The sequence below is a fragment of the Pan paniscus genome, chromosome X (assembly GCF_029289425.2).
Source record: "Pan paniscus chromosome X, NHGRI_mPanPan1-v2.0_pri, whole genome shotgun sequence".
In the NCBI taxonomy this organism is placed as follows: Eukaryota; Metazoa; Chordata; class Mammalia; order Primates; family Hominidae; genus Pan; species Pan paniscus.
Window position 1 is genome coordinate 133,723,008 of NC_073272.2, and position 24,463 is coordinate 133,747,470.

Sequence of the window (24,463 nt, forward strand, 5' to 3'; positions counted from 1 at the left end):
CCCCTATCATTAATTTTTTATCCATTGGGTGTTTATGAGTGTGTGGTTTAAATTCTTATATTTGTGAGGTTTATAGTTTTAATTTAGCATAATAATGTCCAATTTCATTTCATTGTGAACAGAAAAGACATTTTGTATAATTTCACTTTTTAAAAATTTATTAAGACTTGTTTTGTGGCCTGACATATGTTCCATCCTGGAGAATATTCATGTGCACTTGAGAAAAATGTGCAACCTGCAGTTGTTGGATAGAGTGTTCTATGCATATCTGTTAGGTACAATTGGTCTATAGTTTTGTTCAAGTCTTCTATTTCCTTATCAACCATCTGTGTGGTAGTTCCTTATCCAATTTTTAAATTGAGTTATTTGTCTTTATGTTATAAATATGTAATAATTCTGTATCTATTCTAGATACAAGTCACATATCAGATATATGGTTTGAAATTTTTTCTGCTATTCAGTGGGCTGTCTCTTCACTTTATTGTAGGTGTTCTTTGATATATTTTTGTTGCTTATGCTCTTGGCATCATATCTAAGAAACCATGTCATAAAGATATTGGCCTATATTCTAAGATTTTTACACTTATAGATCTTACATTTAGCTTTTTGATCTATTTGACATATTTTGCATATCATGTTAGGTAGGGAAACAAATTCTTTTTTTTTTTTTTTTTGCATGTGAACATCCAGTTGTCTAAGTACATTTATAGAAATTCTATTCTTTCACCATGGATTTTTCTGTGCACCATTGTCAAACTAGGCATTTTCTGGCTGGGAGGACCAAAATGGTCATCACAGAAATCCAGAATGTGTCAGGGAGATCATGGAGTGGAAAGTGCTTGAAAAAGAGACCAGTAAAGTATTTATGAACTTCTAGGCATAACCTTGACCTGCACGTGCATAGATGAGGTACAGTTAACATAAGGGAGACTTTGAGAATTTCTGCTGACTTTGGTATTTTTTATTCTTCTTTTTAATGTTTCCTTGAGGTATAAAATTAGGTTTTTTGAGATCTTTCTTTGTTCTTAATATAGATACTTATCGCTATATATTTTCCTCTTAGTACTGTTTTTGCTGCATCCCATAAGCTTTGGTTTTATTTTTTTTTTCATTTTTGTTTCTCTCAAAATATTTCCTAACTTCCCCTTTGATTTTTTTTTGATCCATTGCTTGTTCAGGAACTTGTTATTTAATTTCCACATATTCATGAATTTTCCAGTTTTCCTCCTGTTGTTGATTTGTAGTTTTATAATCATTATGGTTGGAAAAGATACTTGATATGATTTTAGTCTTCTTGAATTTGTTAAGACTTGTTTTGTGGCCTAAATTATGACCTATTCTGGAGAATATTCCATGTGCACTTTCTTTGTGTTTTTGTTTTTGTTTTTGTTTTTGATGGAATCTTGCTCTGTCTTCCAGGCTGGAGTGCAGTGGTGGTTATCTCACCTCACTGCAATCTCCACCTCCCAGGTTCAAGCAATTATCTCACTTCAGCCTCCCGAGTAGCTGGGATTACAGGCACCTACCAACATGCCCAGCTAATTTTTGTATTTTTTGTACAGACTGGGTTTCACGACATTGGTCAGGCTGGTCTCAAACTCCTGACCTCAGGTGATCCGCCTGTCTTGGCCTCCCAAAGCGCTGGGATTACAGCTGTGAGCCCACCACGCCCAGCCCCACATGCACTTTTGAAGAATGTGTATTCTGCTGCCATCAGATGGAATGTTGCTATATGTGTCTGTTAGATACATTTGGTCTAAAGTGTAGTTCAATTCCAATGTTTCCTTATTAATTTTCTGTCTGAATAACCCATCCATTGCTGAAAGTACAGTATTGAAGTCCTCTACTATCATTTTATTACTGCCTATGTTCCCCTTCAGATCTATTAATATTTGCTTTATATATTTAGCTGCTCCAAAGTTGGGTGAATATATTTTACAGTTATCATATCTTCTTCATGAATTTGCTCCTTTATCATTATATAATGAACTTTTGAATCTCTTTGTATAGTTTTTGATTTAAAGTCTATTCTGTCTGATGTAAGTATAGTCACCCATGCTCTCTTTTGATTACCATTTGCATAGAATATGTTTTTCCATCCCTTCTCTTTCTGTCTGTGTGTCCTTAAAGCTTAAGTGAGTCTCCTGTAGACAACATATATTTGGGTCTTGTTTTTTTATTCATTCAGCCACTCTATGTCTTTTAATTGGAGAATTTAATCCATTTACATTCAAAGTAATTATTGCTAGAGAAGGACTTGCTATTTCCATTTTGTTAATCATTTTTGTGACTGTCTTGCAGAACTTTTGTTTCTTTTTTTCTCTCTTGCTGTCTTCCTTTGTGAGTTGATGATCTTCTGTAGTAGTATGGTTTGATTCCTTTCTGTTTGTCTTTTGTGTATCTACAATAGGCTTTTGCTTTATTACCATAAACCTTACATAAAACATCATATAGTGATAACAAGCTATTTAAAGCTGATAACAACTTAACTTCAGTCACATAAAAAAACTACATTTTTACTACATACAGATGTAATTGTATGTAATTATGTGTTTTTGATATCATGATTTACATCTTTTTATATTGTGGATCCACTAACAATTTATTATAACTATAGCTATTTTTAATATTTTATTTAATATTTTATTTTAACATTTTATTTTAATAACCTTTATACTAGAGTTATGAGTGATTTATATACCACTATTACAATATTAGAGTATTTCTATTTGTTTATATATTTATTTTTACTAGCGAATTTTACACTTTTATATATTTTCATGTTACTAATTAGCATCCTTTCATTTCAGCTTGAAGAAGTCACTTTAGTATTTATAATAAGGCAGGCCGAGTGGTGATGAACACCCTTAGCTTTTCTTTGTCTGGAGAAGTCTTTATCACTCCTTTATCTCTGAAGGACATCCTTGCTGGGTAAGGTATTCTTGGTTATAAGGTTTTTGTTTGTTTGTTTGTTTGTTTTGGCACTTTGAATATATCATCCTACTTTCTCCTGACCTGCAAAGATTCTGCTGACAAACATGTTGATAGTCTTATGGTGTTTCCTTGTATCTGAGAAACATATTTTCTCTTGCTGCCTTCAAAATTCTCTCTTTGTTTTTGATTTTTGACAATTTGATTATAACATGTCTTGGTGAAGACTTCTTTGGGTTGAACCTGATTGAAAACCTTTGAGCTTCATGTAACTGGATGTCTAGATCTCTCTCCAGATTTGAAGGTTTGGGGCCATTATTTCTTTAAATGAGCTCTCTGCCCATTTCTTCCCCTCTTCTCATTCTAAAAATCCTATATTGCTAATGTTAGCTCCCTTGATGTTGTTCCATAAATCTCAAAGACTTGCCAATTATTTTATTTATGAAGGGAAGGTTAGGCTCCTGATAAAGCCAGTATATAATTGAAAGTGGCTATGCTCCAGGATTCTGCAGGAAAAGTTTTAATAACACTCCTGTAATAGTTAATTTAGTAATTTCTTCAGAAACTTGTGTGATATGTTCTGCTTTTCCCAACAATTTCTGTTATAATCACAATATTTTCTGTTCCATGTTTTATCCAAAGATTATCAAATGCGTAGGTTGTTACAGAAAGAAGTTTTCCTATCCACCTATGCTATAGACATGTCAATGAGCTGATCATGCCTTTGACAAGAAGCTGAATCTCACTTACACAAGTTGCTGGTCTATGAAAGAAGAGGATTAATGCTATGTCAATTAAGTGGCATGCTCTAGTTTGTAATGTAAATCCCATAGAGTTTTTAAATCACAGCATTTATTTTTACACTGAAATGGGAGAATATAAATAGTTAGATTTCTATGTAATGACTTCACCAACTATTTTGCCAGTCAGTGAAAATTTCTTCCTTCACTTGTTTGTTATGAATGATACTAGATTCTCTGCCAATTCAGTAACAATTACCACACATTGCCATCTAAAAGAATCCCACTTATAATAGATTATGAACAAACGTGAACTGAATTAATGAATGATGTGTTTTTCTTGTTTATTTTTCATGGGGCGTACAGGGTCATAAATAAATAGTTTATATCACAATCTGGCCACCAAGAAATTAAATCCATCATCATTAAAGTGATAAGTCAGATGCCAAAAAGCAGATGGACAGTGGCATGATGAGGCCTTTTATGAACGTGGCTTATATTTATTCCTAGCCAAAGACATGATATGTAGGAGTTCAGACTAAAAAAGCTTGGCAAGAGTGAGGATTAGACCATTAGAAGTAACATGTCTTCCTCTGCTCAATTTCTTTATTTTCTCCTTTAAGCAATTGACCTCCTCTTAACACCAATTCCTGAATGAAGTCTTTATACTGGGATGTAATGTTTTTTAACAAAGCCACAAAGCTTGGGTTTGTTGAGACTGAGCTAAATACTTATTGCTCTCTGTTGCCCCTTGTGGATAGACAGAGGGAATATGACATAGATTTCCTGATAAATTAATATAAGAAACAGCTTCATAAAAGGAGATGAAATAATCAGGGATTGAAGAGTCTTAGCATCTGTAGTAGCCAATAAACAAGGGCAGAATCAGTGTTAGGTTTAGATAGCTTGCTTAAGGATGGTAGGGGCTTGGGCCACTGGGGCCCTTGCCCTGACTACTTTCTCTTGTCTTCTTTCATAGACTTTGTCAACCCTGTTTTTCTCTCCTTCTTCAGAAATGTGTTGAAACATCTATAAACTCCAACCTGAACAGCCCACACACTTGGGTAACAGTGTCTGTTCCTGGCATACTCAGAAATTACTGGACAGTCTTTGTAGCAGATTCAAATTCCTATCTTTCTGCAGTCTTCCTGCTGTCTAAATTTCTTAACTGAATTTGAAGAATTGTGTGGATTCTTATGATCTACTACAAAACATGGCCTGGTCCCAGACCCCCAGCACTACCAAGTTCTGATGTAACTTACCTCATCTTAAAGGCCAAGTCTGCTTCTAAGCTTGCTTCCCATCAAGTCTTTTTATGTGTGCCTTATTTGTACCAAAAGTGGGTTGTCAGTATTGGAGCCACGAGATTTCCATGCTGACTGGTATGCAACTACCAACATAGGAATTATTCAAGAAAAAAGAAATTAGGGAATAATAGACACATCCTGAACTTCATTTCTCCACATGTTTCCGTAGGACAGCTATCCCTATACTTCCAACTAGTGAAGCCTCTACACCTAATAGTAAAAAACAAATATGGGCACTGTTTATTGAATAGGTACTAGGTGCTTGGCACTTAACACAAAACCCTATGAGGTAGATAATATTAGTACCATTTTAATATTGGAGGACATGAAGCTCAGAGAGGGTACAATACTTGCTGAAGATTACAGAGTTAGCTTGTGGCAGAACAGGGATTCAAAACTACGTCTGTCTGATTGGTGACATTAGCAAGATGGTAGACTAGGAAGTCCCATTCTTTGTCTTGCCATGGAAATAACAAAAAGCTATGATATTTAGGCCAAGATACCTTTAGGAGAACTCCATAGTCAAGTTAAGAAGTTACAACAACTCAGATGAGCACAAAACCAAGTAAAACTGTTTTGAAAGAAGAGCAGTTTCACTTATCTGTGTCATGCCGTCCTACAAGCCTGCCCAGCTCAATGTCATAAGAAAGCCGCTCAACCCATGATTTCTCCCCATGGTAAATAAAGTGTGAAGTAGACGTGCAACATCCTCAGCCTTTCAGGGCACTGCCAAAAGATCTACTTTTGTCTTAACTCACTCACAATGGTGAAGCAACTAGCATAGCTAGAATGCTTAAAGAAAGCTAAAAAAGAAAAGAAAAGAGAAAAGAAAAGAAAAGGAGGTCTCATTGGCTAGAAGGGCTCTGCAAGATTGAGAGAAGGTGTACAGTCTTGAGACTTCTCCCTCAGGAGAAAGAGCGAGAAGTGGAATTTACACCAAGCCTCCAAGTATTCCAGTGTTTCCTTGTAGGAAAAGGTGGGTGGGTAGCTCTCAGCAGCCTGCAAAGCATTGCAAGATTGAGAAAACATGCACAGTCCTGAGACTTCTTTAGGAGAGAGGGAGAGAAGTGGAGCTTAAACCAAATGACCTGGCATTTTAGGCGCTGTCTTAAGGAAGAGGGGAAGGAGGGCCTCAGCAGTCAGCACAGCTCTGTGGGATAGACAGGAAGCTCACAATCCAGAATCTTCTTATTCAAGAAGAAGGGAGATAAGTGGAATTTATACACAGCATTCCAGTGTACTCACCAAGGGAAAAGGGGTGGGTGGCTCTCAGCAGCAGACATAATTCTTCAGGATAGGTAAAAGGCACACAACCCAGAATCTTCTTCAGGAGGAAGAGAGAGAAGTGGAGGTTGAACCCAACATCCTGGCATTTTAGTGCACTGCCTTAGAGAACAGGAATGGAGGTTTACAGCAGCCTTCATGGAATGACAACATTTGGAGAAGGCAATAAAATCCCTGAGGCTTCTCCCCCAGGATGGAGTGGAAAAAGTGGAGCGTGCACACCCATAGAGAATGTTTGAGAGGCTTCCAGACTCTCTAGCCAGGCTGACTGGTGAAGGTCTTTACTTGATTTCTTTTTTAAGTTCATAAAGACTGGAAGAGGTGGTTGCTTCTTCAAATGTGCATATACCAGGGCAAAGGTACCAGGAATATGAAGAATCAAGGAAATATTATACTACTAAAGAACAAAATAAATCTCCAATAACTGACCATAAAGAAATGGAGATCTAATAATTGCCTGACAAAGAATTTGAAATAATTGTATTTAAGAAAGTCAGTGAGCTACAAGAGAACACAGATAACTGAACATAATCAGGAAAACAAGACATGAAAAAAAATGAGAATATCAACAAAGAGATAGAAACCATTAAAAAAGAATTAAATAGAAATTCTGGAGATAAAAATACAATAAGCAAATTGAAAAACTCAGTGGAGAGATTCAACAGAAGATTTGATCAAGCAGAAAAAAAGAATCAGTGAACTATAAAATGGGTCATTTGAAATTATCCAGTCAGAGCAGAAAAAGAATTAAAAAGAGCAATAAAGCATACAAGACTTATGAGGCACAAGCAACCCAATATATGTATTATGAATATCCCAGAAGAAAGGGCCAGAAAGCTTATTTACAGAAATAATTACTGAAAAATATAGTAAAGGTAAATATATAAACAAATATAGAGATACTATAATACTCTAATAGTGGTATGTAAATCACTTTTAATTTTAGTATAAAAGCTAAAAGATAAAAACATTAAGAATATAGCTACAAAAATGTATTAATTGATTAATGCCATGTATCTTCTGTGACCACAATGGTATGAAACTAGAAATCAATAAGAGGAGGAAAACTGGAAAACTCACAAATATGTGGAAATATAGCAACACATAATGAGCAAAAGAAAAAATTAAAATGGAAGTTATAAAATAGCTTGTGACAAATGTAAATGAAAACACAACATATCAAAGCTTATGGGATGCAGTAAAACCAATATTAAGAGAGAAATTTATAACAATAAATACCTACATTAAAAAAGAAGAAAGTCTCAAATGAAAAACTTAATGTTATACCTCAATGAACTAGAAACAAAAGAAAAAACTAAGCCCAAAATTAGCAGAAGGAAGGAAATAATAAAGATTAGATCAGAAGTAAATGAAACTGGAGAAACAAAAATCATTGAATCCAAGAGCTGATTTTTTAAAGATAAAAAATGGGCAAACATTTAGATAGCCTAACTAAAGAAAAAAGAGAGAAAAGTCAAATAAATAAAATCATAAAGGAAAGAAAAGATATTAAAACTGATACCACAGAAATAAAAAGGATCATAAGAGACTGTATATACAGTTACATGCCAACATATTGGATAACCTAAAAGAAATGGATAAATTCCTGGATACATACAATCTACCAAGACCAAATCATGAAGAAATAGGGAATCTGAACAGAGCAAGAATAAATAATGTTATTGAATCAGCAATCAGAAACCTCTCAAGAAACAAAAGTCCAGGACCAGACAGCTTCACTAGTGAATTCTACTAAGCATGTAAAGAAGAATTAACACCAATCCTTCTCAAACTCCTTCAAAACATTGAAGAGAAGGGAACACTTCCAAATTCATTTTATGAAGCCAACATTACCCTGATACCAAAGCCAGAGAAAGACACTTTAAGGAAAGAAAATTACAGTACAAAATCCCTGATGAACATAGATGTAAAAATCCTCAACAAATACTCGCAAACTGAATTCAAAATACATTAAAAAGATTATATATAGATGAGGCAGAGCAAGATGGCAAAATAGAAAGCTCCACCAATCATTCTCCGACAAGGACACCAATTTAACAGCTATCTACACAGAAAGACATCTTCATAAGAACCAAAAATCTGCTGAGCACTTACAGTACCTGGTTTTAACTTCATATTGCTATAAGAGGCACTGAAGAGATAGAAAAAAACAGCCCTGAATCGCTGATGCCACTCATCCCCCCACCCCTGGCAGTGCCAACATGGTGCAGAGAGTGTCTCTGGGCATTGTGGGAGGGAGAATATACCAACTGTGAGGCATTGAACTTATTAATAGTGCTGTCCTGTTAGAGAAGAAAGGAAAACCAGACAAAACTCAGCTGGTGTCCACTCACGGAAGGAGTATTTCAACCAGCCCTAGTCAGAGGGGAATCACCCATCCCAGTGGTCCAAACATGAGTGCCTGAAAACCTCGCCACCAAGGGCTATAGCACTCTATATCTCCAAGTGAACTTGAAAGGCAATCCAGGCGATAAGGACTGCAAATATTGGGTAAGTCCTAGTGAGTGCTGAACTAGGCCCAGCGACAGTGGACTGTGGCAGGGCACATGACATACTGAGACACTACCTGGGGCAGCCAAGGGACTGCTGGCATCACGCCTCCCCTAACCCAAGGCTGCACAGCTCATGGCTCCAAAAAAGACCCCTTTCTTCCACTTGAGGATAGGAGAGGGAAGAATGGGGAGGACTTTGTCTTGCATCTAGGATACCAGCTCAGCCACAGCAGGATAAGTAAGCCACCAGTCAGAGTTGTGAGGCCCCCATTCCAGGCCCTAGCTCCCAGAAGACATCTCTAGACAAATCCTGGGCCAGAAGGGAACCTGCTGTCTTCAAGGAAAGGACCCAGTCCTGTCAGCATTCATCACCTGCTAACTGAAGAGCCCTCGGCCCCTGAATAACCAGCAGTGATACCCAAGTACTACATCAAGGGCCAAGTACTACATCATGAGCCTCTGAGACCTGCTGACTTCAGGTACCAGCACAGCCACAGGGGAGTAGAGCACTGATTGGGCTTTTCGGGTTCCTGATTCCAGGACTTGATTCTTGGATGGCATTTCTGGACTTGCCCTAGGCCAGAGGGGAGCCCACTGCCCTGAAGTGTGAGTCCCAGGCCAGGCAGCATTCATGACAAGCTGACTTAAGAGACCTTGAGCCTTAAGGGAACATCTATGGTAGTCTGGCAGTACTCCTCACAGCCTAGGGTGGTGGTGGCTAAGAGGCGAGGCTCTGATTTTGAAAAGAGGAGGGAAGAGTGAAAAGGACTGCATCTTGTGGTTTGAGGGCTAGCTCAGCTGCAATACAATAGGACACCAGGTAGACTTCTAAGTTTTTGACTCTAGTCCACGACTCCTGGGTGGCACTTATGGACCCAGATGGGTCCTGGGTGACCTTGCTGCCCTGAAGGAAAGGGGACAAGCCTGGCTGGCTTTTTCACCTGCTCATTGTCGTCCCAGGGCCTTGAGTGAACATAGGCAGTAGTCAGGGAGTGGTTACAGCAGGCCTTGGGTGAGACCCAGTGTTGTGCTGGCTTCAGGTCTCACTCAATGCAGTAATAGTGGTGGTGGCCATAAGGGTGCTTGTGTCACTCGACTCCCAGCTTTAGGTGGCTCAAAACAGAGAGAGAGACTGTATGTTTGGGAGAAAGTACGAGAAAAGAACAAGAGTCTCTGCCTGGTAATCCAGAGAATTCTCTCAGATCTTGTCCAAGACCAGCAAGGCAGTACTTTCAAGAGTCTGCAAGAACCATAGTGTTACTGGGGTGTCCCCTAAAGAGGATAGAGCTTAGATCACAACACCCAAGTCCTTTAAAATATATGGAAAGCCTTCCCAAGAATGATGGCTACAAATAAGCTCAAACAGTGAAGACTACAATAAATACCTAACTCTTTAATATTTAGACACCAAACAACATCTGCTAGCATCAACACCATCTTGGAAAACATGACCTTACCAAATAAACTAAATAAGGCACCAGGGACCAATCCTGGAGAAACAGAGATATGTGACCTTTCAGACAGATAATTCAAAATAGCTGTACTGATGAAACTCAAAGAAATTCAAGATAACACAGAGAAGGAATTCAGAATTCTGTCAGATAAATTTAACAAAGAGGTTAAAATAATTTACAAGAATCCAGCAGAAATTCTGGAGCTGAAAAATGAAATTGGGATATTGAAGAATACATCAGGGTCCTTTAATAGGAGAATTAATCAAGCAGAAGAAAGAGACAGTGAACTTGAAGACAGGCTTGAAATTCATATTTGAATTTGAAAATATGTAGTCAGAGGATAAAAAAAGAAAAAAGAATAAAAAACAATGAAGTGTGCCTACAGGATCTAGAAAATAGCCTCAAAGGGGCAAATCTAAGAGTTATTAGCCTTGAAGGGGCAGACAAAGAGATAGGGGTAGAAAATTTATTCAAAGGAATAATAGCAGAGAACTTCCCAAATGTAGAGAAAGATATTAATATCAAAGTACAAGAAGGTTATAGAACAGAAAGCAGATTTAACCCAAAGAAGACTATCTTAGGCATTTAATAATCAAATTCCTAAAGGTCAAGGATAAAGAAAGGGTTCTAAAAGCAGCAAGAGAAAATAAATAACATAAAATGGAACTCCAATATGTCTGGCAGCAGACTTTTCAGTGGAAACCTTACAGGCCAGGAGACAGTGGCATGGCATATTTAAAGTGCCAAAGAAGAAAAACTTTTACCCTGGAATAGTATAGCTAGTGAAAATATCCTTCAAACATCAGGGAGAAATAAGGGCTTCCCCAGACAAACAAAAGCTGAGGGATTTTATCGATACCTGACTTGTCCTACAAGAAATCCTAAAGAGAGTACTTCAATCAGAAAGAAAATGACATTAATGAGCAATAAATAATCATCCGAAGGTACAAAACTCACTGGTAATAGTGAGGACACAGAAAAACACAGAATATTATAAAACTGTTACTGTGGTGTGTAAACTACTCTTCTCCTAAGTAGAAAGATTAAATGATGAACCAATAAAAAATATTAACTACAACAACTTTTCAAGACATAGTACAATAAGATATAAATAGAAACAACAAAACGTTAAAATGTGGGGGGATGAAGTTAAAGCATAGAATTTTTATTAGTTTTCTTTTTGTTTATGCAAATAGAGTTAAGTTGTTATCAGGCTAAAATAATGGGTATAGATAATATTTGCAATCCTCGTGGTAACCTCAAACCAAAAAATCATACAATGGATACACAAAAAATAAAAAGCAAGAAACTAAATCATATCACTAGAGAAAATAACCATCACTAAAGGAAGACAGGAAGGAAAGAAAAAAAGAAGACAAGATCAGAAAACAAATAACAAAATGGCAGGAGTAAATCCTTACTTATCAATAATAACATTTAATGTAAATGGACTAAACTCCCCAATCAAAAGACACAGCCTGGCTGAATAGATTAAAAAACAAGATCCATTGATCTTTTGCCTACCAGAAACATACTTCGCCTACAAAGACACACGTAGACTGAAAATAAAGGGATGGCAAAAATATTCCATGCCAATGAAAACCAAAAAAGAGCAGAAGTCACTATGCTTATATCAGACAAAATTGATTTCAAGACCAAAACTATAAGAAGAAGCAAAGAAGTTCACAATATAATGAAAAAGGAGTCAATTTAGCAAGAGGATATAACAATTTCAAATATATATGCAGCCAACACTGGAGCACCCAGATATATAAAGGAAATATTATTAAAGCCAAAGAGAGAGATATCCCTCATTACAGCTGAAGACTTCCACGCCCCACTCTCAGCATCAGACAGATCTTCAGACAAAAAATCAATAAAGAAACATCAGGCTTAATTTGTGCTGTAGATCAAATGGAGCTAATAGATATTTGCAAAATATTTTATTCAAGAGCTGCAGAATACAACTCTTCTCCTCAGCACATGGATCATTCCCAAGGATAAACCATATGCTAGGTCACAAAAGCAGTCTTCAAATATTCAAAAAAAAATTGAAATAGTATCAAGCAACTTTTCTGACTACAATGGAGTAAAACTAGAAATTAATAACAAGAGGAATTTTGGGGAAGATACAAATACATGGAAATTAAACAATATGTTCCTGAATGACCAGTGGATCAATGAAGAAATTAAGAAGGAAATTGAAAAATTTCTTGAAACAAATAATAATGGGAATACAACATACCAAAACCTATGGGATACAGCAAAAGCAGTACTAAGAGGGACGTTTATAGCTACAAATGCCTACATCAAAAAAGAGGAAAAACTTCAAATAAACAATCTAATGATGCAGCTTAAAGAACTAGAAAAGCAAAAATAAACCAAACCAAAAATTAGAAGAAGAAAAGAAATAATAAAAATCAGAGCATAAATCAATGAAATTGAAATGAATAAAACAGTACAAAAGATCAATGAAACAAAAAGTTGGTTTTTTGAAAAGATTTTTAAAAATGACAAACCTATAACCAGACTAAGAAAAAAAGAGAGAAGATACAAATCAATAAAATCAGAGATGAAAAAGAAGACATTATGACTGATACTGCAGAAATTCAGAGGATCATTAGTGGCTACTATAAGCAACTATATGCCAGTAAATTGGAAAATCTAGAGGAAATGGACAAATTCCTAGACACATACAACATACCAAAACTGAATGAGGAAGAAATCCAAAACCTGAACAATAATAACAAGTAACAAGATTGAAGCCATAATAAAGAAAAAGCCCAAGACCCAATGGCAGCATCACTGCTGAATTCTATCAAACATTTAAAGAAGAATTAATACAAATACTACTCAAACTATTCCAAAAAAATAGAGGAGGAAATACTTCCAAACTCATTCAGTTAGGCCAGTATTACCCTATACCAAAACAAGATAAAGACACATCAAAGAAAGAAAACTACAGGCCAATATTCCTGATGAATACTCATGCAAAAAATCCTCAATAAAATACTAGCAAACTGAATTCAACAAAACACTAGAAAGATCATTCATCATGACCAAGTGGGATTTATCCCTGGGATGCAAGGATGGTTCAACATATGCAAATCAATCAATGTGATACATCTTATCAACAGAATGAAGGATAAAAACCATATGATCATTTCAATTGATGCTGAACAAGCATTTGATAAAATTCAGCATCCCTTCATGATGAAAACCTAAAAAAAACTGGGGATAGAAAGAACATACCTCAACATAGTAAAAGCCATATATGACAGATCCACATCTAGTATCATACCAAATGGAGAAAAACTGAAAGTCTTTCCTCTAAGATCTGGCCCACTGTCACCACTGTTATTCAACATAGTACAGGAAGTCCTGGCTATAGCAATCAGACAAGAGAAATATATAAAGTATATCCAAATTGGAAAGTCAAATTATCATTCTTTGCCAATGATATGATCTTATATTTGGAAAAACCTAAAGACTCCACAAGAAAACTATCAGAACTGATAAATTCAGTAAAGTTACAGGATACAAAATCAACATACAAAAGTCAGTAGCATTTCTATATGCCAACAGTGAACAATGTGCAAAAGAAATTTAAAAAGTAATCCCATTTACAATAGCCATACATAAAATTAAATACCTAGGAATTAACAAAACATGTGAAATATTTCTATAATAAAAACTATAGGCTGGGCATGATGGCTCACACCTGTAATCCCAGCACTTTGGGAGGTCAACGTGGGCAGATCACTTGAGGTTAGGAGTTCGAGACCAGCCTGCCCAACATGGAGAAACCCCGTCTCTACTAAAAATACAAAAATTAGCTGGGCATGGTGGCTGGCACCTGTAATTCCAGCTACTCGGGAGGCTGAGGCAGGAGAATCATTTGAACCCAGGAGATGGAGGTTGCAGTGAGCCAAGATCGCACCACTGCACTCCAGCCTGGGTGACAGAGTGAGAGTTTGTCAAAAAAAAAAAAAAAAAAAAAAAACACTATAAGACACTCATGAAAGAAATTAAAAGGACACCAAAAAAATGGAAAAATATTACATGTTCATTGATTGGAAGAATAAATATTGTTAAAATTTCCATACTACCCAAAGCAATCTACAGATTCAATGCAATCCCTGTCAAAATACCAAGGACATTCTTCACAGGAATAGAAAAGTCTATCCTAAAATTCATAGGAACCACAAAAGACCCAGAATAGCCAAAGCTATCCCAAGCAAAAAGAACAAAACTGGAGGAATCACATTACCTGACTTCAAATTATAGTACGGAGCTATAGTAACCAAAACAGCATGGTACTGGCATAAAAACAGACACGTAGACCAATGGAACAAAACAGAGAACCCAGAAACAAATCCACACACCTACAGTGAACTCATTTTTGACAGAGGTGCCAAGGTATACACTGGGGAAAAGACAGTCTCTTCAATACATGGTGCTGGAAAACTGGATATTCATATGCAGAAGAATGAAACTAGACCCCTATCTCTCACCATATACAAAAATCAAAGCAAAATTGATTAAAGACTTGAATCTAAGATCACAAACTATGAAACTACTACAAGAAAACGTTGGGAAAATGCTCCAGGACATTGGTCTGGGCAAAGATTTATTGAGCAATATCCCACAAGCACAGGCAACCCAAGCAAAAATGGTATCACATCAAGTTAAAAAGCTTCTGCACAAATGGTATCACATCCATTTAAAAAAAGCTTCTGCACAGCACAGGATACAATCAACAAAGTGAATAGGCAACCCAAAGAATGGGAGAAAATATTTGTGAACTACCCATCTGACAAAAGATTAATTAACCAGAATATCTAAGGAGCTCAAGCAATTCTATAGGAAAAAAAAATAATAATCCTATGAAAAAAATGAGTAAAAGTATTGAATAGACATTTCTCAAAAGAAGACATACAAATGGCAAACAGGCATTTGAAAAGGTGTTCAACATCATTAATCATCAGAGAAATGCATATCGACACTACAATGAGATACCATCTCACCCCAGTTAAAGTGGCTTTTATCCGAAAGACAGGCAATAGCAACTGCTGGTGAGGATGCATAGAAAAGAGAACTCTGGAACACTGTTGGTAGAAATGTAAATTAGTACAGTCACTATGGATAACAGTTTGGAAGTTCCTCAAAAAAATAAAAATTGAGCTACCATATGATCCAGCAATCCCACTGTTGGGTGTATACCTGAAAGAAAGGAAAACAACATATCACAGAGATATCTGCACACCTATGTTTGTTGCAGCACTGTTTACAATAGCTAAGGTTAGGAATCAACCTAAGTGTCCATCAACAGATGAATGGATAAAGAAAATGTGGTACGTACACACAATGAAGTACTGTTCAGCCATGAAAAGAATGAGATCCAGTCATTTGCAGCAACATGAATGGAACTAGAGATCATTATGTTAAGTGAAATAAGCCAGGCACAGAAAGACAAACATCATATTTTCTCACTTATTCGTGGGATTGAAAAATCAAGACAATTGAACTCATGGAGATAGAAAGTAGAAGGAGGGTTACCAGAGGCTGGGAAGGGTAATAGGGGACTGGCAAGGAGATGGGGATGGTTAATGGGTGCAAAAAATAAGAAGAATGAATAAAACCTACTATTTGATAGCACAATAGGGTGACTATAGTCAATAATAATTGTACATTTTTTAAAAACTTAGAGTGTAATTGGATTGTTTGTAACTCAAAGGATAAATGTTTCAGGGGATGGGTACCCCATTCTCCATGATGTGCTTATTTTACATTGCATGCCTGTATCAAAACACCTCATGTATCCCATAAATATATACACCTTTTATGTACCCACAAAAATAAAAAAATAAACAAAAATATTTTTAAAAATAAGAAAAAGATTATACATCATGACCGGATGGGATTTATCCTTGGTATGCAAGGTTGGCCCAACATATGCAAATCAATTATGCATGCACCACATGAATAGAATGAAAAATAAAAATCACCTGATTATCTCAATGGATGCAGAAAAAGCATTTGACTAAATTCAACACCGTTTATTATAAAAATTCTTAACAACAGTATGGAAGAACTGTATTTCAACATAATAAAGGCCATATATGACAAGCCCACAGCTGACATTATACTAAATGGAGAAAAATTGAAAGTGTTTCCTCTAAGATCAGCAATAAGACAGGTATGCCCACTCTTGCCACCTCGATTCAACATACTGCTGGAAGTCCTATCCAGAGCAATTAAATATTTAAAAAGAAATAAAAATAATCCAAATGGGAAAGGAAGACGTAAAATTGTCTCTGTTTGCAGATGATATTATTCTATATATACAAAACCTTAAAAATTCTGCAAAAAATCTGTTTGAACTAATAAATGAGCTCAATAAAGTAGTTGTGTTTCTACACACTAACAACAAACCATCCAAAAAGCAATTAAGGGGCCGGGGGTGGTGGCTCACACCTTTAATCCCAGCACTTTGGGAGGCCAAGGCGGACAGATCACCTGAGGTCAGGAGTTTGAGAGCAGCCTGGCCAACATGACAAAACCCCATCTCTACTAAAAATACAAAAATTATCCAGGCATGGTGGTGGGTGCCTGTAATCCCAGCTACTCGGAAGGCTGAGGCAGGAGAATCACTTGAACCCAGGAGGCGGAGGTTGCAGTGAGCTGAGATTGCACCATTGCACTCCAGCCTGGGCAACAAGAACGAAACTCCATCTCAAAAAAAAAACAAAAAAAAAACAATTAAGTAAATAATGTAATTTAAAATAGCATTGAAAAGAATAAAATATTTAAGAATAAACTTAACCAAGGAGGTGAAAGACTTGTACACTGAAAACCACAAAACATTGTTGAAAGAAATTAAAGACACTAACAAATGAAAAGGTATCCTGTGTCCATGGATTAGAATACTTAATATTGTGAAAGTGTGCACACTAACAAAAGCAGTCTACGAAATTAATGCTAAAATAGGAAAAGCAATAATAAAATTCACGTAGATCCACAAAAGACCAAGAATGGCCAAAATCAACAGAGTAAAAAGGCAATCTACAAAAGGGGAGAAATATTTGCAAACCATATATCTGGTAAGAGATTATTTGCCAAAATATATAAGGAACTCCTTCAACTCTAAAGCAAAACATAAATAAATAAATAAATAGTCAAAGGACTTGAACATATATTTCTCCAAAGAAGGCATATAAATGACCAACAGGCATGTAAATAGATGTTCAACATCGTTATCAGGGAAGTGCAAATCAAAACTAGAATGAGATCTCACCTTATACCTGCTTTCATAGCTATTATACTATATAAAAAATAAGATAAAATGTGCCGGCAAAATGGAGAAATTGGGACTCTGTACACTGTCGGTTGGGAGTATACAATGGTGCAACAGCTATGGAAAGCAATATGAATAGTCCTCAAAATATTAAAATTAGAGCTAACATATGATCCAGCTATCTCACTTCTGTGTATATATACAAAGGAATTGAAATAAAGATCTTTAAAAATTTATTTTTTATGTTTCATTTTTTTACAAACCCAGGCTGGGTGGAGAAATAAAGATCTTAAAGAGGTCTGCATTCTCATGTTCACTGCAGCAGTATTCATAATAGCTAATATAAAGAAATAACCCACATGTCTATTGACAGATGAATGGATAAAGAAAATGTGGTATATGCACTCAATGGAATATTATTCAGCTTTAAAAAGGAAGAAAATCCTATCTCAAAATAGCTAAAGGGGGATTTTCTATGCTCCCACCACCAAGAATGTTTGAGGTGATAGATATGCTAATTACCCCAATTCAATTATTTGTTACACAATGTATATGTGTATTGAAACATCATATTGTACCCCATAAATATATACAATTATTATGTGTCAGGTAAAAACAGCATTTTAAAAAAGGTGTTAGGTATGTATATTGTATGCCTAGAATAACCACTTAAAAAACTATGCAATGATATATGCTCAAAAACACTGTAGATAAATAAATATTTACTTGTAAAAAGTGTTCAGATATGTTGCAGGAATGTATGGAGAAGAAAACAGAGGAACAAAAAAGAAAACAAGCAAGATGACATGAAAAATGGCAGCATAGAGGAAACCAGGGTTCTACCATACGCCAAAAGTAACTAATGAATTGGCAAAAACTGTCAGAATGAACTTTTACAGAACTCCAGAATATACTAAAAAATTACTATGACTAGGAAAATGATTAATTTTTTAAAACCCCTGCTTCTCTGTAGTAAGAGTGTTGTGGTATTTAAAATTGCTTGCTTACAGCACATCAAAAAGCTTATCCACCAAGATCAAGTGGGCTTCATCCCTGGGATGCAAGGCTGGTTCAACATATGCAAATCAATAAATATAATCCATCACATAAACAGAACCAAAGACAAAAACCACATGATTATCTCAATAGATGCAGAAAAGGCCTCTGACAAAATTCAACAGCCCTTCATGCTAAAAACTCTCAATAAACTCGGTATTGATGGGACGTATCTCAAAATAATAAGAGCTATTTATGACAAACCAACAGCCAATATCATACTGAATGGGCAAAAACTGGAAGCATTCCCTTTGAAAACTGGCACAAGACAGGGATGCCCTCTCTCACCACTCCTATTCAACATAGTGTTGGAAGTTCTGGCCAGGGCAATCAGGCAGGAGAAAGAAATAAAGGGTATTCAATTAGGAAAAGAGGGAGTCAAATTGTCCCTGTTTGCAGATGACATGATTGTATATTTAGAAAACCCCATCGTCTCAGCCCAAAATCTCCTTAAGCTGATAAGCAACTTCAGCAAAGTCTCAGGATACAAAATCAATGTGCAAAAATCACAAGCATTCTTACACACCAATAACAGACAAACAGAGAGCCAAATAATGAGTGAACTCCCATTCACAATTGCTTTATTATTTTTTTTTTCCCAGAAAACAGAGTCATTTTATTTGGGAGTTCTCATCCGGGATTGTGATCAGAACAGAAGATAGAAACATCACAATGGTGAGTATAGAGTAAACTTCAAATCTGTCCTTTAATTTCAAGGTTCTCTTCAAACTGGTTTCCTTTCATGGAGAACCTCACCATCACATGAGGCTGGGGGATGTCCTGGAGCAGCTGAGAATTTCTGGCCAGGACACACCCTGATGTTATTCAAAGGCTTCTGGACTGAACACAGCCTCCGGCACAATTGCTTTAAAGAGAATAAAATACCTAGTAATCCAACTTAACAAAGGATGTGAAGGACCTCTTCAAGGAGAACTACAAACCACTGCTCAACAAAATAAAAGAGGACACAAACAAATGGAAGAACATTCCATGCTCATGGATAGGAAGAATCAGTATGGTGAAAATGGCCATACTGCCCAAGGTAATTTATAGATTAAATGCCATCCCCATCAAGCTACCAATGACTTTCTTCACAGAATTGGAAAAAACTACTTTAAAGTTCATATGGAACCAAAAAGGGAGCCCACATTTCCAAGACAATCCTAAGCAAAAAGAACAAAGCTGAAGGCATCATGCTACCTGACTTCAAACTATACTACAAGGCTACAGTAACCAAAACAGCACGGTACTGGTACCAAAACAGAGATACAGACCAATGGAACAGAATAGAGGCCTCAGAAATAATACCACACATCTACAACCATCTGATCTTTGACAAACCTGACAAAAACAAGAAATGGGGAAAAGATTCCCTACTTAGTAAATGGTGCTGGGAAAACTGGCTAGCCGTATGTAGAAAGCTGAAACTGGATCCCTTCCTTACACCTTATACAAAAATTAATTTAAGATGGATTAAAGGCTTAAATGTTAGACCTAAAACCATAAAAACCCTAGAAGAAAACCTAGGCAATACCATTCAGGCCATAGGCATGGGCAAGGACTTCATGACTAAAACACCAAAAGCAATGGCAACAAAAGCCAAAATTGACAAATGGGATCTAATTAAACTAAAGAGCCTCTGCACAGCAAAAGAAACTGCCATCAGAGTGAACAGGCAACCTACAGAATCGGAGAAAATTTTTGCAATCTAACCATCTGACAAAGGGCTAATATCCAGAATCTACAAAGAACTTAAACAAATTTACAAGAAAAAATCAACCGCATCAAAATGTGGGCAAAGGATATGAAGAGACACTTTTCAATAGAAGACATTTATGCAGCCAACAGGCACATGAAAAAATGCTCATCATCACTGGTCATCAGAGAAATGCAAATCAAAACCACAGTGGGATACCATCTCACACCAGTTAGAATGGCAATCATTAAAAAGTCAGGAAACAACAGGTGCTGGAGAGGATGTGGAGAAATAGGAACACTTTTACACTGTTGGTGGGACTGTAAACTAGTTCAACCATCGTGGAAGACAGTGTGGCGATTCCTCAAGGATCTAGAACTAGAAATACCATTTGACCCAGCCATCCCATTACTGGGTATATACCCAAAGGATTATAAATTATGCTGCTATAAAGACACATGCACACGTATGTTTATTGTGGCACTATTCACAATAGCAAAGACTTGAACCAACCCAAATGTCCATCAATGATAGACTGGATTAAGAAACTGTAGCACATATACACCATGGAATACTATGCAGCCATAAAAAAGGATGAGTTCATGTCCTTTGTAGGGACGTGGATGAAGCTGGAAACCATCATTCTGAGCAAACTATCACAAGGACAGAAAACCAAACTCTGCATGTTCTTACTCATAGGTGGGAATTGAACAATGAGAACACGTGGACACAGGGCGGGGAACATCACACACCAGGGCCTGTCGTGGGGTGGGGGGATGGCAGAGGGATAGCATTAGGAGAAATACCTAATGTAAATGACGAGTTAATGGGTGCAGCAAATCAACATGGCACATGTATACATATGTAACAAACCTGCACGTTGTGCACATGTACCCTAGAACTTAAAGTATTTTAAAAAAGAAATGAATAAAATAATTCAATAATGAAAAAAAATGCTTGCTTACCATCCCCCACACCCCAGATGGTGGCAGCTGTGAGAATGGCAGCCTGTACTCTTAGTGCAAGTTCCCAGTGCCAGAGGAAGCAATATAGACCTTATCCTCAAAGAATTGTAGTTGTGAGTCTCAACCTGTCTGGCAGCTTCCTTAAGGACTAGCACAAAAGTTTGCCTTTGTTTTGCCTCACTCAGAGCTTTCCCAGGGCTGGAACGGCTTCTCATGTGGCTTTTGCTGAAATCATTTAAAGCACAGATATTGTCTTCCATAGTCTGGGTCAAGGGACAACAGTGAACAGACAGACCAAAAAGCTAAAGAAAGTGGAGATTGAAAAAGGAGATACAGGCAGAAATAAGGGCTTTTGAAAGATGATTCATATAACGTGGAATTGAGAAAGTCACAGGTATACCCAAGGCTGGACACGTGCTCAGGAAAGACCTGAGAAGGTCTTCAGCTATGACTGGCTTTCAGTCTCCACATGAACAGGAAGTGAAAGATAAGACTGAATTTTAAACAATCTGGCTACAATTTGCAAAGACTAGAATAGTACTTTTTTTCCTTTTTCATTTTTTTCTTTTTCTTTATATTTATTTATTTATTTATTTATTTGAGACAGGGCCTCACTCTGTCACCCAGGCTGGAGTGCAGTGGCACAATCACAGCATATTGCAGCCTCAACCTCCTAAGCTCAAGCAATCCTCCCTCCTCAGCCTCCCAAGTAGCTGGGACCACAGGCACACATCACCACACCCAGCTAATTTTTGTATATTTTGTAGAGATGGGATTTCATTACATTGCCAAGCTGCTCTTGAACTCCTGGGCTTACTCAATCTGCTCACCTTGGCCTTCCAAAGTGCTGGGATTACAGGTGTGAGCTACTGTGCCCAGGCATTTTCTTTTTCTTTCTTTCTTTTTATTTATTTATTTATTTTTTTGAGAGAGGGTCTCACTCTGTCACCCAGCTGGAGTGCAGTAGAGAGATCACGACTTACTGCATCCTTGACCTGTGCTTAGGTGATCCTCCTGCCTCAGCCTCTTGAGTAGCTGGGACCACAGGAATGCACCACCATGCCTGGTTATTTTTTTTTATTATTTGTAGAGACACAGTCTCACTGTGTTGCCCAGGCTGGTCTGGAACTCCTGAGTTTCAAGTGATCCTCCTGCCTCAGCCTCCCGAAGTGCTGGGATTACAAGCATGAGTCACCATGCCTGGCCCATGGTTTTCTTTTTAAATATTTCTTTTATCTTCTCTTCTTTTCTTGCTTCCTTCATTCCTTTCTTTCCTTCTTTTTTTTTTTTCCTCAGACATTTAAGATAACTCTGTCAAACACTAGCTAACCACTATGGTAATAAGACACAGATGTCAGTGGCAACATATAAGAAAAAAATGCAGATTTTACAGATAGTTTAGAAAAGTCATGAAATAAGCCAACAACAACAACTTATAAAAAACAGCAACAACAAACCATGGAGAAGGAGGAGAATCTTATGTCCACAGTTGCCACATTACAGTGCTCCAAATGTCTAGTATTCAACAAAAAATTATGAGGCATGCAGGAAAACAAGAAAATATGGTTGATTCACAGGAAAAAAAGACAAATTAATAGAAACTGTCTATGAGGAAGCCCAGGCATTGGACTTACTAGACAAAGACTTTAAATGAAAATATGATCAAAGAGCTAAAGAAAACAAAGAACAAAAGAAAACCAGGAAATTGGTGTCTCAAAAAATAGGGAATGTCAGTAAAGAAGTAGAAATTACAGAAAGAAACCAAATGGAAATTCTGGAGCTGAAAAATATGGTAATGGAAATAAAAAATCACTACGTGGGTTACAACAGCAGATGTGAAATGGCCAAAAAAAAAATGAATCAGTGAACATGAAGACAGACCAATTGAGAGCATCCAATCTGAAAAGCAGGATGAGAACAGAATGAAAAAGAAAATGAACAGAGCCTAAAACCTGTGTGACACCATCAAGCATACTAGCATACATATAATAGGAGTTCTACTGGGAGAGAAGAGAAAGGACAGAAAGAATGTGTTAGAAATAGTGGCAAAATCTTCCCAAATTTGATGAAAGACATGAATTTACATATCCAGGAAGTTCAACAAATTTAAAAGATTCACACCTAAATACATTGTAGTCATATTGCTGAAAGCAAAAACAAAGAGGAAATCTTGAAAGTAGCAAGAAATAAGCTACTCATCACATATAGGGGATCTTCTATGATTTTAACAGCTGATTCCTCTCTGAATCCAAGGAGGCCAAAAGAAAGTAGGATTTAAAGTACAGATCATGGCCAGTCACAGTGGCTCATACTTGTAATTCCAGCACTTTAGGAGGCCAAGGTGGGAGGATCACTTGAGCCCAGGAGTTTGAGACCAGCCTGGGCAACATGGCAAAACCCTATCTCTACAAAAGATACAAAAATTAGCCGACATGTTGGCATGCACCTGTAGTCCCAGCTACTCAGGAGGCTGAGGTGGGAGGATTGCCTGAGCCCAGAAGCTGCGATCATGCCACTGCACTCCAGCCTGGGTGACAGAGTGAGATCTTGTCTCAAAAATAAAAATACAAAATAAAAAGTGCGGATCATATATGTGATATGAGTCTTATATCCAGAGTTTATGAAGAACTCTCCCAACTCAATAATAAAGACAAAAAAAACAATTTTTAAATGATCAAACCATCTGAATAGTCATTTCTCCTCAGAAGATGTATGAATGACCAATAAGCACAGGAAAAGATTCCTAACAAAATTATTCATCTAAGAAATGCAAATCAAATCTATAATAGAATGTGGTTCATACCCACTTCATGCTCAAAAAAATGACAATAATAAAACTGAAATAATAACAAGTGTCAATGGGGAAGTGGAGAAATTGGAACCTTCAAACATTGCCAGTGGGTATGTAGATGGGGCAACCATGCTAGAAAACGGTCTGTAAGTTTTTCAAAATGTTAAACATACAATTGCCATGTGATACAGTAATTCCACTTCTGGGGATATACCCAAAGGAACTGAAAATGGTACTAAAATTAATGCTTCTAAAAAATGTTCATAGTAGCACTATTCACAATAAAATCCAAAGCAAGAAACAATTCAAATACATAAAATAATGAATGAATTAACAAAATGTGATACATCATTAGAATGGAATATTATTGAGCTATAAAAAGGAATGAAGTGAGGTGGGTGCAATGGTTCATGCCTGTAATCCTAATGT